This window comes from Balaenoptera ricei, chromosome 17, assembly GCF_028023285.1.
Source record: "Balaenoptera ricei isolate mBalRic1 chromosome 17, mBalRic1.hap2, whole genome shotgun sequence".
In the NCBI taxonomy this organism is placed as follows: Eukaryota; Metazoa; Chordata; class Mammalia; order Artiodactyla; family Balaenopteridae; genus Balaenoptera; species Balaenoptera ricei.
The window spans coordinates 49,322,909-49,337,335 of NC_082655.1; the positions used below are offsets into that span (position 1 = coordinate 49,322,909).

The 14,427-nt window shown below is 36.3% G+C and overlaps 1 protein-coding gene across 2 annotated transcripts in view; it reads right to left on the bottom strand.

The window, feature by feature from the left end:
- DECR1 (2,4-dienoyl-CoA reductase 1) overlaps positions 1-14,427 on the bottom strand; it is a 79,998-nt gene that overhangs the window by 14,956 nt on the left and 50,615 nt on the right. The gene's annotated exons all lie outside the window — the stretch shown is intronic.

The following is a 14,427-nucleotide window of genomic DNA, read 5'->3' on the forward strand; positions in this document are numbered from 1 at the left end:
TTCAGAAGGGCTGTGCATTAATAGGAGGGTTAAATTAGCCCAAAAGTAAAGTCTACCCGAGACTCACCCAAATAAAGCTTAAAAATGAACACTGAACTGATCAAGCTGGTCCACAAGTTTTTAATTCAAAGGGAAATTAAAATGCATACACATATGTGGACACCACACACACACACACACACACATACACAACAACAACAACATAAAATTCACAGCATGCAACCAAAAATTACTACACATAAAAAGACACAGAAACAACCAGGAGAAAAATCAGATAATAGAAAGACTCTCAGAAATGACACAGAAGATAGAATCAGTAGATGAAGACCTTTCAAATGATATTGTACACTGGACAGCTACATGTAAAAGAATAAGATTAGAACATTTCCTCACACCATATACAAAAATAAACTCAAAATGAATCAAAGACCTAAAAAGACCTAAAACCATAAAATTCCTAGGAAAGAATATAGGCAGAACACACTTTGACATAAACCACAGCAATATTTTTTTGGATGTGTCTCCTAAGACAAAAGAATAAAAGCAAAAATTAACAAATGGGAACTAATTAAACTTAAAAGCTTTTGTACAATGAAGAAAACCATGGATGAAATGTAAAAACCTACTGAATGGGAGAAAATACTGGCAAATAAGATGGCCAATAAGGGGTTAATATTCAAAATATGTAAACAGCTCATACAACTCAATATCAAAAAAACAAACAGCCCAATTAAAAAATGGGCAAAGACCTGAATAGACATATTTCCAAAGAAGATATACAGATGGCCAGCAGACACACGAAAATATGCTCAACAATGCTAATCATCAGAGACATGTAAATCAAAACCACAATGAGATATCACCTCACACATGTCAGAATGGCTATCACCAAAAAGTTTACAAATAACAAATGTTGGCGAGGATGTGCAGAAAAGGGAACCCTAGTACACTGTTGATGGGATTGTAAATTGAGGCATCCACTATGGAAAACAGTATGGAGAGTCCTCAAAAAACTAAAAATAGGGCTTCCCTGGTGGCGCAGTGGTTGAGAATCTGCCTGCTAATGCAGGGGACACGGGTTCGAGCGCTGGTCTGGGAGGATCCCACATGCCGCGGAGCAACTGGGCCCGTGAGCCACAACTGCTGAGCCTGCGCGTCTGGAGCCTGTGCCCCGCAATGGGAGGGGCTGCGATAGTGAGAGGCCCGCGCACCGCAATGAAGAGTGGTCCCTGCACCATGATGAAGAGTGGCCCCCACTTGCCGCAACTAGAGAAGGCCCTCGCACGAGACGAAGACCCAACACAGCTAAAAAAATAAAATAAATAAATAAATAAATAATGTAGCTATTAAAAAACAACTTTAAAAAAAAAAAAACTAAAACTAAAAATAGAACTACCATATGATCCAGCAATTCCACTGCTGGGTATGTATCTGAAGAAAAAGAATATACTAATTCACAAAGATACATAGGGGCTTCCCTGGTGGTGCAGTGGTTGAGAGTCTGCCTGCTGATGCAGGGGACACGGGTTCGGGCCCTGGTCTGGGAGGATCCCGCGTGCCGCGGAGCGGCTGGGCCCGTGAGCCACAACTGCTGGGCCTGCGTGTCTGGAGCCTGTGCTCCGCAGCAAGAGAGGCAGCGACAGTGAGAGGCCTGCGCACCGCGATGAAGAGTGGCCCCCGCTTGCCGCAGCTAGAGGGAGCCCTCGCACAGAAACGAAGACCCAACATAGCAATCAATCAATCAGTCAATAAATAAATCTTTAAAAAAAAAAAAAAAGAGAAAGACATTTCTTAAAAAAAAAAAAAAAAGATACATACACCACAATGTTCATAGCAGCATTACTTACAATTGCCAAGATATGGAAGCAATCTAAGTGCCCATCAACAGATGAATGGATAAAGAAAATGTGGTATATATATACACAATGGAATATTACTCAGCCATAAAAAAGAATGAAATGTTGACATCTGCAACATGTGCATGGACCTAAAGAGTATTATGCTTAGGTAAATGGGTAAATGCTGTATGTTATCACTTATACGTGGAATCTAAAAAATAAAATAAATGAATGTATATAACAAAATAGAAACAGACTCATGGATATAGAGAACAAACTAGTGGTTACCACTGAGGAGAAGAAAGGGGGAAGGGGTGAGATAGGGGTATCGGACTAAGAGACACAAACTACTATGTATAAAATAAGCAACAATGATATATTGTACAGCACAGGAAAATACAGCCATTATTTTGTAATAACTTTAAATGGAGTATAATCTATAAAAATATTGAATCACTATGTTGTACACCTGAAACTAATATAATATTGTAAATCAACTATACTTCAATGTTTTTAAAAAAGACAGTAGAAAAAAGGATATTGTAAGTATGCTAAAGATTTCAAGGAAAACATGAGTATAATTAGAAATATAAAAAATAGAACCAAATAGAACTTCTAAAGCTAAAACATAAAATATCTGAAATGAAAAATTAAATAAATGGCCTCAGTTGCAGAAGAAAAGATCCATGCTCCTGAAGACACAGCAAATATCAGCCATGCAAAATAAAGGACAAAGAGGGGATAAAAATTGAGGGAAAAAATAAAGGAGAGCCACAATGAGCTGTGGAAGTATCTAGCATGCTAACATATGTATAATTGGAGTCCCAGAAGAAAGAGACAGAAAAATCACTTGGGGAAATAAATACCGAAAATGTTTCATATTTGGTAAAAACTATAACCTGTAGAGGCAAGAAACTAAACAAATCCCAAGCAGTATAAATACAAAGAAAACCATACCAGGGCATATCACAACCAATCACTCAAAGAGATATAGAGAAAACCGAAATAGCAACCAGAGGAGGAAAAAAATAAAGGAACAAAGATAAAAATATTCACTGACATTATTAGAAACAATGTTAACTAGAGAACAATGGAATGGTATCTTCAAGGTGCTGAAAGAAAAAAAAAAACCTGTCAACCCTGAAGCCTTTGCACAGAGAAAATATCTTTCAAAAATGAAGGTGATACTTTCTGACAAAGAAAAGCTGAAAGAATTCACAGACAGCAGACCTGCACTACATGAAATATGGAAGAAAGTTCTTCAGATAAAATGAAAATGATATTAAATAGAAATTCAGATATTCAGATGAAATGATGGATGTCAGAAATGGTATTGAATAAATTTGTCAGTAAATATATAACATTTTTTCTTGTTCTCTAAATTCCTTTTGAAAATAATTGACGGTATAAAACTACACGACAAACACAGTAATCAACATTGCCTGGGACATAGTGGGTTCTCAGTAAATTGACTGCATGAAAGTTTAAAATAATAATCTTTAGCTCCTGAAAAATCAGTGATTTTCTACTTCTTACTTAGCCACAACACTGAAAATACTGTAAGTTAATATTAGCAAATGAATCAAACTATATATATATAATTTATGAAACAGTAGATACTTTAAGAAATTTAAGACTACAAGTTTGAAGGACTACAAGGAAAATAATTTAAAGAATATTCAGATAAGTTTTTTTTCTCCTTGACTATTTTGTTTCTCTTTCCCTCCACACACTCCAGAGTAGAAACAAAACTTAGCACAACCCGGAAAACATTGGGAGTGGAAGAAGGGAAAGGAGTACCATTTTAAGGACATGAGAAATAAGAATAGTTATGTTAGGCATTATGGTAACTTTTTCTAATATATCAAGCTCAGTCTTTCAGATCTCGGAAAATTACTTTGTTTCCAAATTCACCCTGTGAAAGAAAAGGGATGTAGAACTTTAGTGTACACCATTACAGTACACTGACAACAGATGCTAACTGCATCATCTTACAACAAAATTATAAAAACTACTTTTAAAAGTGACAATTACTTATGTAATGCCAATGTTCCAATAGAATGTGCTCTATCTTCCCATTCAGATTTAACAGAAATGTTTCTTGAGGTGTGGGAAAGGAGGAGTTAAGCCATTATTATGTAATTGAGACACTGGAAATGAAAGCTATCGTCCTCTTCTCTTTCTCTCTAGATTTTAAGATGTGGGTAGCCCACTGCTTAGAATGAGATACTGCGGCTTTTAATTACCCGAGTGTAAAAAAGAGGCAAACATTTGAAATTGCACTGTTCCAATAGGATGAATGCTGCATAAACAATTAACAGCTGGATTTCAAAAAATGAACAGTGGTGCTAATAGCTCAAAGTAAAGAATTCCCAGATTCCCAGGGTCAGTCACAGATATATTTTTTCTTTTCGTAGGAAGACTAATCATTTAAATTAGAATTACCTATGGAAGAGGTTTGTAAATGGCAAGTTTCTAACATCCCAGTGCTGACAACAAAAATAGAATCTATGTTAGCGAAGTTAAGAAAATAGAGAAAGGGAGCAATAAATAAAATAAATATTATGCTAGCCCATCCTTAACTACTTCAAAATGGAAAAAAGTAGTAACAAAGAAACACTAAAAATCACACTATTAAAAAGGATAAAACGTGTAAGATTATGTGCCAGTTTCAAAAAAAGACTTAAAAGCTCTAAAATCTGGTTTAAATACAAATTTTGAAAATTAAAATAAAAAATTTTAGTTCCAATGTCCAGTAGAGATGGAATACTGTAGTTTAAAGACACCTGACTCAAACATTGATTCTACTATTTACTAGCTCTATAACTGTGTGACCTTGGGCAAATCACTTCCTTGTTCTGGGCCCCAGATTTATTACTGTAAGAAGGAAAATAGGGAGTTTCCAGCAAATGTCATTACATTCTACAGATTATTCACTAATTAATCATTGTTATCGATTCTACCTATTACTCTTTTACCCTCATGCAAAAAGTCCCATTTTGAAAATGATAATATCCAGCTCTTTAACTACCATTTGTAACTTCAATTGATGTTAACTTTGACTTCCCAACTACTCTGCCATTTTCATTAAAATTTGACTCCTGGCCTTAAACCTACAAAAATATCTGTAACCACATCTCAAAGCAAACTTCTCTCAACAATCTGGAAGACTTCAACATTCAGGTGGACAAGATCATAAATCTTACAGCTCCATGACCTTCGGTGCTACCCCAATTTAGCCACAACCTGAACTTTGTCATCATTCCAAAATACTGACTGCAATGTGTTACTCTCTGTATTCTGTCCTTCCAGATCTTTCACATCCTCATACTACATGCGCTCTTTGAGACCTCATTATAAATTCTGGGTGCTTTATCTCCCATATTCCTTAGGCTTATAGTTCCCTCCTAGTCTAACTTTTCTATTTACAGCCTAGACTATTACATGAATCAGGCACTCAATTCCTAGCCACACACTCTCTCAAACATCCACCCTGCAGCTCTCAATACCAGAATGGGCTTCTCCACTCTTATAAGGAGGGAGTTTCAAAACTGTTCCAAACTGTGGGTAAATGCCATTGGAAAGATGCACCTACAATTTCACCAGGGCCCTCAACATCATTTATCAACTCTTTCAGTATCCAGAGTAAGCTTCTCCACCTATGTTTCTGATTCACATCTCCTGAGACTAGAACATTCCTTCATTGGTTCTCTCTTCTTTCTTTTTCAACACTTCTCCTCATTGGGCCCTCCCCTCAGTCATTAATCATGTTTCAATCTCCACTCTGAATATATCTCTTGTTAAGATCCTTCAGTTTATCTTTACCCAATTCCAGGGGGTAAAGTCCACACCCCTTAGCCTCATCTTTGCCTCTCCAGGCATTACATACTACATGTAAGTAAGCCTGAACTCCTTGTACTTCCTAAGCACACAGGTGAACTATTGTTTGCAGGTTTAACTCTTCTACTGTTATTGCCAGCAATTAATCTTCCTGACAATCATAACATGAAGAGAAAACTCTTCACTTCTCTTTCTGATGAAGGCACAGAGGACACTATCTCTCAGCCACTTTTTGATAAGAGCGTCTATTGAGTTTAAATCTAAAAGTCATCAACACTCTAAAAGTTATTCACAGGATGATCATATAACTTAAAAACAAAAAGAATAACTCTTTTTAAAAGAATATTATCTACTAAGTGAAGACATCTCATTTGAACATTTAACATAAATACATCCTTCATGTAGGTTGAAACTTAAAAGTTTAATTACAATAAGTGGTATCAGAGCTCCGGTTTTTCTAGTCTATTTTAACTATGGGACATAGGGACATAACCTCACATTCAGATGCTTTATGGTCCCCTTGTAAAACAGGTGGTAAAAATACACTTATCTTGGAGGAATCTAACATTTTCTTTAATAGATAATACTATTGAGCAGTAGTCTGAGCCAGGCACTATTCTTAACACTTTACAGGCACTAGCTCACTTAATCATCACAGCAATCCTAGGAGGAAGGTTCTATCTTTATCTTTCTATTTACAAAAGAGACTGAGGCACAGAGAGGTAGTTTTCCCAAGTTCACACTACTAATAAGTGGTATCATCAGGACTAGAACCAGGCAGTTTGATCCAGAGCCTACACTCTTATAAAATTTCCTCTCGAAGAAATTTCCAGTTATATAGTTAAAAAGAAAAAAAAAGATTCCTTTCCAAAATTTCCAAATCACCTTACCTTTATATTATCTTCACAAAACATCAAAGTAAGGTACACAGTTGCTATAAGAAAATTTAATAAATGAGGTAGAAATGTTGTATCAAATTAGTAACTCTAGCAAAAAGTGATTTTAAAAGGATATTAACACTGCCTTAATAAATGCCAACTCATTACTAAGAATGTGTTTTTAAACATTCTTAAAATGCACCCACTGTTCTAAGGAAGGCCTAGATGCAATACACAGAAATGTACCCATATGGTTCTTCTATACTTTAAAACCTAAACAGCATACAACTTGCACTCACACTACTGACAAATAAGAAAAGCCTCATCCTATGCCTGCTCTATTCTTCCTTCTTCTGAAACAAGGTGCATTTGCCTCCTTATCAGTTGATTTTGTCAAATGGCTTATCATCTTCTTTTCCCCTAACAGTAAAGCTGAAGGACATAATTGAAAGTAGTGTTAAACATGCCCTCAATGCGCCTTTTTTTTGTGGGTCTCACAAATGTTTCATTCCATAAACAAAGCATCACCTTTGTGCTTAGTGATGAGTTAGGAACTGGTGGGGAGAAGAATGGAGTAAGGGTGGAAAGGGTTTGCAGGCGGGGCAGAAGTATTGCATACTGATGGGTAATAGCATTTCCAATTTTGATAGATGAGAAAAGGAGACTTGCAACATGGAACAATAACAATGTGCAGCATGTTTTTAAATGCTAAAGTGTGTATTAGAGCTTTTGAATAGGACATCATTCATTGAGGTGTGGAACTAAAGCTGGGCATGACAATTCTATATGGCTTAAGGAAAAATGATTCTGTCAGAGTCTATGTAAAAGAGCAGCCAAACAAAGGGTGATTACAGAAGGACGAGAGGTTGGACAGGCTGAGGTTCACTGAATGATGAATGATGAGGGAAAAGTAACTGGCTGAGTTCAATATCAATGGATTGAAAATAAGAATGCTATAAAATTTATTTCTGTGTTTACAGTTCACACATTGTGTCTAGAACAGCAAGATGGTTAAAAACCTTGTGTTTTCTGATAATTTGTCTTAACTCAATTGCAAGAATAGCATAAAGTATTTTACTAAGTTCAAAGCCTTCAACTGTTTCTTCATGACTATTGATTAAAAGGATCTTTCCTTTTTTACTTTCTTCGGTTGGTGCATTATTTGCATTTACTCTTCTCTTCCTCTAACACAAGGCCGCTGGTAAGATATTCTCAGGCTGTTGGTAAGATCATCTCAGGCATACTTCCAATGACACTGATCCTATCCATGATTTCCTTTACAGACATTTCTTAACTACTTTCTATTTCCCCTTCATTGTTCATGATTAATCTGACTAGAGAGTAACCTTTCACTCCTTGTCCTTCCCTGACACAGTCCATATGATTCAAGCTTCCTTGGGCTGCTTCTGACTATTCTGTACTCTTAGATACCCTGCATCTCTGAAAATTAATTCTACCTAATTCTTTAAATTATCTAAGCTACCATATGTTCATTCACATACATGAAGAAGCACATGAATATTTTTGAAGCAATTTATGTTTTTCACAAAACTTTTGTATCTAATACCTTGTTTGCTTACTAAATATTGGAGTAGTAGTTGATTATCCAATCTTTTTTACAGATGAGAAAGCTGAGTAGTGGTCAAAATATCAAGACTCACCATCTAAGTATCAGGTATAAACTAGGTGACAATGAGTTCAATTAAACTACTGTTCCTTCTTTTTTCCTACTGGACCACGTCTTTTTTTTTTATTTAATGAATTTATTTATTTTATTTATTTATTTTTGGCTGCATTGGGTCTTCATTGCGGTGAGTGGGTTTCTCATTGTGGTGGCTTCTCTTGTTGCAGAGCACGGGCTCTAGGCATGTGGGCTTCAGTAGTTGTGTCATGCGGGCTCAGTAGTTGTGGTTTGCAGGCTCAGTAGTTGTGGCCCCATGGTTCTAGAGCACAGGCTCAGTAATTGTGGCGCACGGGCTTAGTTGCTCTGCGGCATGTGGGATCTTCCCGGACCAGGGATTGAACCCGTGCCCCCTGCATTGGCAGGCGGATTCTCAACCACTGCACCACCAGGGAAGCCCTGGACCACTTCTGACAATAAAAAAAAAATATGCCAATCATCAATTTTAACTTTAATTTTAATTTTAAGTGATAATTAACATTTCTTATTTAATAAACCATATTTTCTCATCTGTAAAAGTGTGAATTAAAAACATCTACCAATATATTAAAAAAGACTAATTCTGCCCCTCAGTTTCTACCCATAACTATAAACAGCACTTACCTTCCAGAGTCATTACAAGTATTAAATGAGCTCATAAATCTTTAACACTTAGAACAAAACCTGATATAGAATAAGCACTTGATAAATGTTAGGTGTTTTAAAAAAGTAAGAAGAAAGGAAGTAAGGAAGGAGGGGAGAGGGAGGGAAGGAGAGGGAGTGAGGGAGACAAGAAGGAAGAAAATTTAGTTAAAATTAGAGCATTTCCTTATAAATAATACTGTTCAGTATTCTAACATCTATTGCCTCTTATATCTGTATTTAATAATTACACAAGTTGCAGTAATCACTACAGATTTCTCATATGTGGTCTTATGTGGAAGAAATTCTAGCTTCCTGGTGTAAAGAAATCTATGTGACTCAATGATCAAAGATAGTCCAAAATCAAGTAAAATATCTGGGTAGGCTGTCACATATTTTGTCAATTAATACACTCACACACACAAAAAAAGTAAAATTTAAGAAAAATTATTCTCTTTAAATAGAATCCAAACAAATATATTTTTTAAAAAAATAATAGTGGATATGTGGTCAATATTTTTACTCAAATGTTAAGCAATTTAAAATTCTGAAAAACAACCAAGTGTGAAGAGTATCATACTATGTTGAACACTTATTTAATATGTCTTTCACAGTGGCACAAGAGGCATTTGTTGAATTTAGTTTAAATATAATACCAATTTCAAAAGACAGGGCTGTAACCAACACATCATCTATTGGCAAAGTAGAGCTGAAGACTGACAGAGTAGTAAGTGAGGCCTTAAGAAAACAAATCCAGGAGACGTTCAAGATGGAGGAGGAGTACGAAATGGACATCACCTCCCTCCCCACAAATACATCAGAAATACATCTACATGTGGAACAACTCCTACAGAAAACCTACTGAACGCTGGCAGAAGACCTCAGACTTCCCAAAAGGCAAAAACTCCCCATGTACCTGTTTCTTTCTTTCTTTCTTTCTTTTTTTCTCCCTTTTCTTCTGAGCCACGTGGCTGACAAGGTGTTGGTGCTCCGAGTGGGAGTCACGCCTGTGCCTCTGAGGTGGGAGAGCCGAGTTCAGGACACTGGTCCAACAGAGACCTCCTGGCTCCATGTAATATCAAAAGGCAAAAGCTCTCCCAGAGATCTTCATCTCAACACTAAGACCCAGCTCCACTCAACAACCAGCAAGCTCCGGTGCTGGACACCCTATGCCAGACAACTAGCAAGACAGGAACACAACCCCACCCATTAGCAGAGAGGCTGCCTAAAATCATAATAAGGTCACAGACACCTCAAAACACACCACCAGATACGGTCCTGCCCACCAGAAAGACAAGATCCAGCTTCATCCCCCAGAACACAGGCACTACTGTCCCCTCCACCAGGAAGCCTACATAACCCACTGAACCAACCTCACCCACTGAGGGCAGATACCAAAAACAACGGAAACTATGAACCTGCAGCCTGTGAAAAGGAGACCCCAAAAACAGGAAGTTAAGCAAAATGAGAAGACAGAGAAACACACAGCAGATGAAGGAGCAAGGTAAAAACCCACCAGACCTAACAAATGAAGAGGAAATAGGCAGTCTACCTGAAAAAGAATTCAGAGTAATGATAGTAAAGATGATCTAAAATCTTGGAAATAGAATGGAGAAAATACAAGAAACGTTTAACAAGGACCTAGAAGAACTAAAGAGCAAATAACAAGGATGAACAACAAAATAAATGAAAATAAAAATTCTCTAGAAGGACTCAATAGCAGCATAACTGAGGCAGAAGAACGGATAAGTGACCTGGAAGATAAAATAGTGGAAATAACTCCTGCAGAGCAGAATAAAGAAAAAAGAATGAAAAGAACTGAGGACAGTCTTAGAGATTTCTGGGAAAACATTAAACGTATGAATATTTGAATTATAGGGGTCCCAGAAGAAGAAGAGAAAAAGAAAGGGACTGAGAAAATATTTGAAGAGATTATAGTTGAAAACATCCCTAAAATAGGAAAGGAAATAAACAAGTCCAGGAAGCGCAGAGAGTCCCATACAGGATAAATCTAAGGAGAAACACATATTAATCAAACTATTAAAAATTAAATAAAAAGAAAAAATATTAAAAGCAGCAAGGGAAAAACAACAAATAACATACAAGGGAATCCCCGTAAGGTTAACAGCTGATCTTTCAGCAGAAACTCTGCAAGACAGAGGGACTGGCAGGACATATTTAAAGTGATGAAAGAGAAAAATCTACAACCAAGATTACTCTACCCAGCAAAGTTCTCATTCAGATTCAGAATGAGAAATTAAAACTTTTGCAGATAAGCAAAAGCTAAGAGAATTCAGCACCACCAAACCAGCTTTATAACAAATGTTAAAGGAACTTCTCTAGGCAGGAAACACAAGAGAAGGAAAAGACTTACAATAACAAACCCAAAACAATTCAGAAAATGTTAATAGGAACATACATATCGATAACTACCTTAAATGTAAATGGATTAAATCCTCCAACCAAAAGACATAGACTGGCTGAATGGATACAATAACAAGACCTGTATATATGTTGTCTACAGGAGACCCACTTCAGACCTAGGGACACATACAGACTGAAAGTGAGGGGATGGAAAAAGAAATTCCATGCAAATGGAAGTCAAAAGAAAGCTGGAGTAGCAATTCTCATATCAGACAAAACAGACATTAAAATAAAGACTATTACAAGAGACAAAGAAGGACATTACATAATGATCAAGAGATCAATCCAAGAGAAGATATAACAATTGTAAATATTTATGCACCCAACATAGGATGCATAATGCAAATGCTAACAGCCAAAAAAGGGGAAATCAACAATAACAGAAACATAGTAAGGGACTTTAACACCCCACTTTCACCAATGGACAGATCATCCAAAATGAAAATAAGGAGACACAAGCTTTAAATGATACATTAAACAATATGGACATAATTAATACTTATAGGACTTAATTGATTTATTATAGGACATTCCATCCAGAAACAACAGAACACACACTCTTCTCAAGTGCTTATGGAACATTCTCCAGGATAGACCATATCTTGGGTCACAAATCAAGCCTTGATAAATTTAAGAAAATTGAAATCGTATCAAGTATCTTTTCTGACCACAACGCAATGAGTCTAGATATCAATTAAGGGAAAAAAATCTGTAAAAAATACAAACACATGGAGGCTAAACAATACACTATTTAATAACTAAGACACCACTGAAGAAATCAAAGGGGAAATCAAAAAATACCTACAAACAAATGACAATTAAAACATGATGACCCAAAACCTATAGGATGTAGCAAATGCAGTTCTAAGAGGGAACTTTATAGCAGTACAATCCTACCTCAAGAAACAAAAGAAATCTAAAATAAACAACCTAACCTTACACCTAAAGCAATTAGAGAAAGAAGAACAAAAAAACCCCAAAGTTAGCAGAAGCAAAGAAATCATAAAGATCAGATCAGAAATAAATGAAGGAAACAATAGCAAAGATCAATAAAACTAAAAGCTGGTTCTTTGAGAAGAAAAACAAAATTGATAAATCATTAGCCAGACTCATCAAGAGAAAAAGGGAGAAGACTCAAATCAATACAATTAGAAAGGAAAAAGGAGAAGTAACCACTGACACCTCAGAAATACAAAGGATCATGAGAGATTAGTACAAGCAAGCATATGCCAATAAAATGGACAACGTGGAAGAAATGGACAATTTCTAAGAAAAGCACAACCTTCCGAGACTGAACCAGGAAAAAAATAGAAAATATAAACAGACCAATCACAAGCACTGAAATTGTGACTGTGATTTAAAATCTTCCAACAAACAAAAGCCCAGGACCAGATGGCTTCACAGGCAAATTCTATCAAACATTTAGAGAAGAGCTAACATCTATCCTTCTCAAACTCTTCCAAAATATAGCAGAGGGAGGAACACTATCAAACTCATTCCACAAGGCCACCATCACCCTGATACCAAAACCAGACAAAAGATGTCACAAGGAAGGAAAACTACAGGCCAATATCACTGATGAACATAGATGCAAAAATCTTCAACAAAATACTAGCAAACGGAATCCAACAAGACATTAAAAGGATCATACACCATGATCAAGTGGGGTATATCCCAGGAATGCAAGGATACTTCCATACACGCAAATCAATCAATGTGATATACCATATTAACAAGCTGAAGGAGAAAAACCATATGATCACCTCAATAGATGCAGAAAAAGGTTTCAACAGAATTCAACACCCATTTATGATAAAAACCCTCCAGAAAGTAGGCATAGAGGGAACTTACCTCAACATAATAAAGGCCATATATGACAAACCCACAGCCAACATCATTCTCAGTGGTGAAAAAGTGAAACCATTTCCACTAAGATCAGGAACAAGACAAGGATGTCCACTCCCACCACTATTATTCAACATAGTTTTGGAAGTTTTAGCCACAGCAATCAGAAAGGAAAAGAAATAAAGGGAATCCAAATCAGAAAAGAAGTAAAGCTGTCACTGTCTGCAGATGACATGATACTATACATAGAGAATCCTAAAGATGCTACCAGAAAACTACTAGAGCTAATCAATGAATTTGGTAAAGTAGCAAGATACAAAATTAATGCACAGAAATCTCTTGCATTCCTATACACTAACGATGAAAAATCTGAAAGAGAAATTAAGGAAACATTCCCAATTACCACTGCAACAAAAAGAATAAAATACCTAGGAATAAACCCACCTAAGGAGACAAAAGACCTGTATGCAGAAAAGTATAAGACACTGATGAAAGAAATTAAAGATGATACCAACAGATGGAGAGATATACCATGTTCTTGGATTGGAAGAATCAAAATTGTGAAAATGACTATACTACCCAAAGCAATCTACAGATTCAATGCAATCCCTATCCAACTACCAATGGCATTTTTCACAGAACTAGAACAAAAAATTTCACAATTTGCATGGAAACACAAAAGGCCCCGAATAGTCAAAGCAATCTTGAGAAAGAAAAACAGAGCTGGAAGAATCAGGCTCCTGGACTTCAGACTATACTACAAAGCTACAGTAATCAAGACAGCATGGTACTGGCACAAAAACAGAAATATAGATCAATGGACCAGGATAGAAAGCCCAGAGATAAACTCACAGAAATATGGTCACCTTATTTTTGATAAAGGAGGCAAGAATATACAATGGAAAAAAGAGAGCCTCTTCAATAAGTGGTGCTGGGAAAACTGGACAGCTACATGTAAAAGAATGAAATTAGAACACTCCCTAACACCATACACAAAAATAAACTCAAGATAGACTAAAGACGTAAATGTAAGGCCAGACACTATCAAACTCTTAGAGGAAAATATAGGCAGAACCCTCTATGACATAAATCACAGCAAGATCCTTTTTGACCCACCTCCTAGAGAAATTGCAATAAAAACAAAAGTAAACAAATGGGACCTAATGAAACTTAAAAGCTTTTGCACAGCAATGAAAACCATAAACAAGACGAAAAGACAACCCTCAGAATGGGAGAAAATATTTGCAAATGAAGCAACTGACAAAGGATTAATCTCCAAAATATACAAGCAGCTCATGCA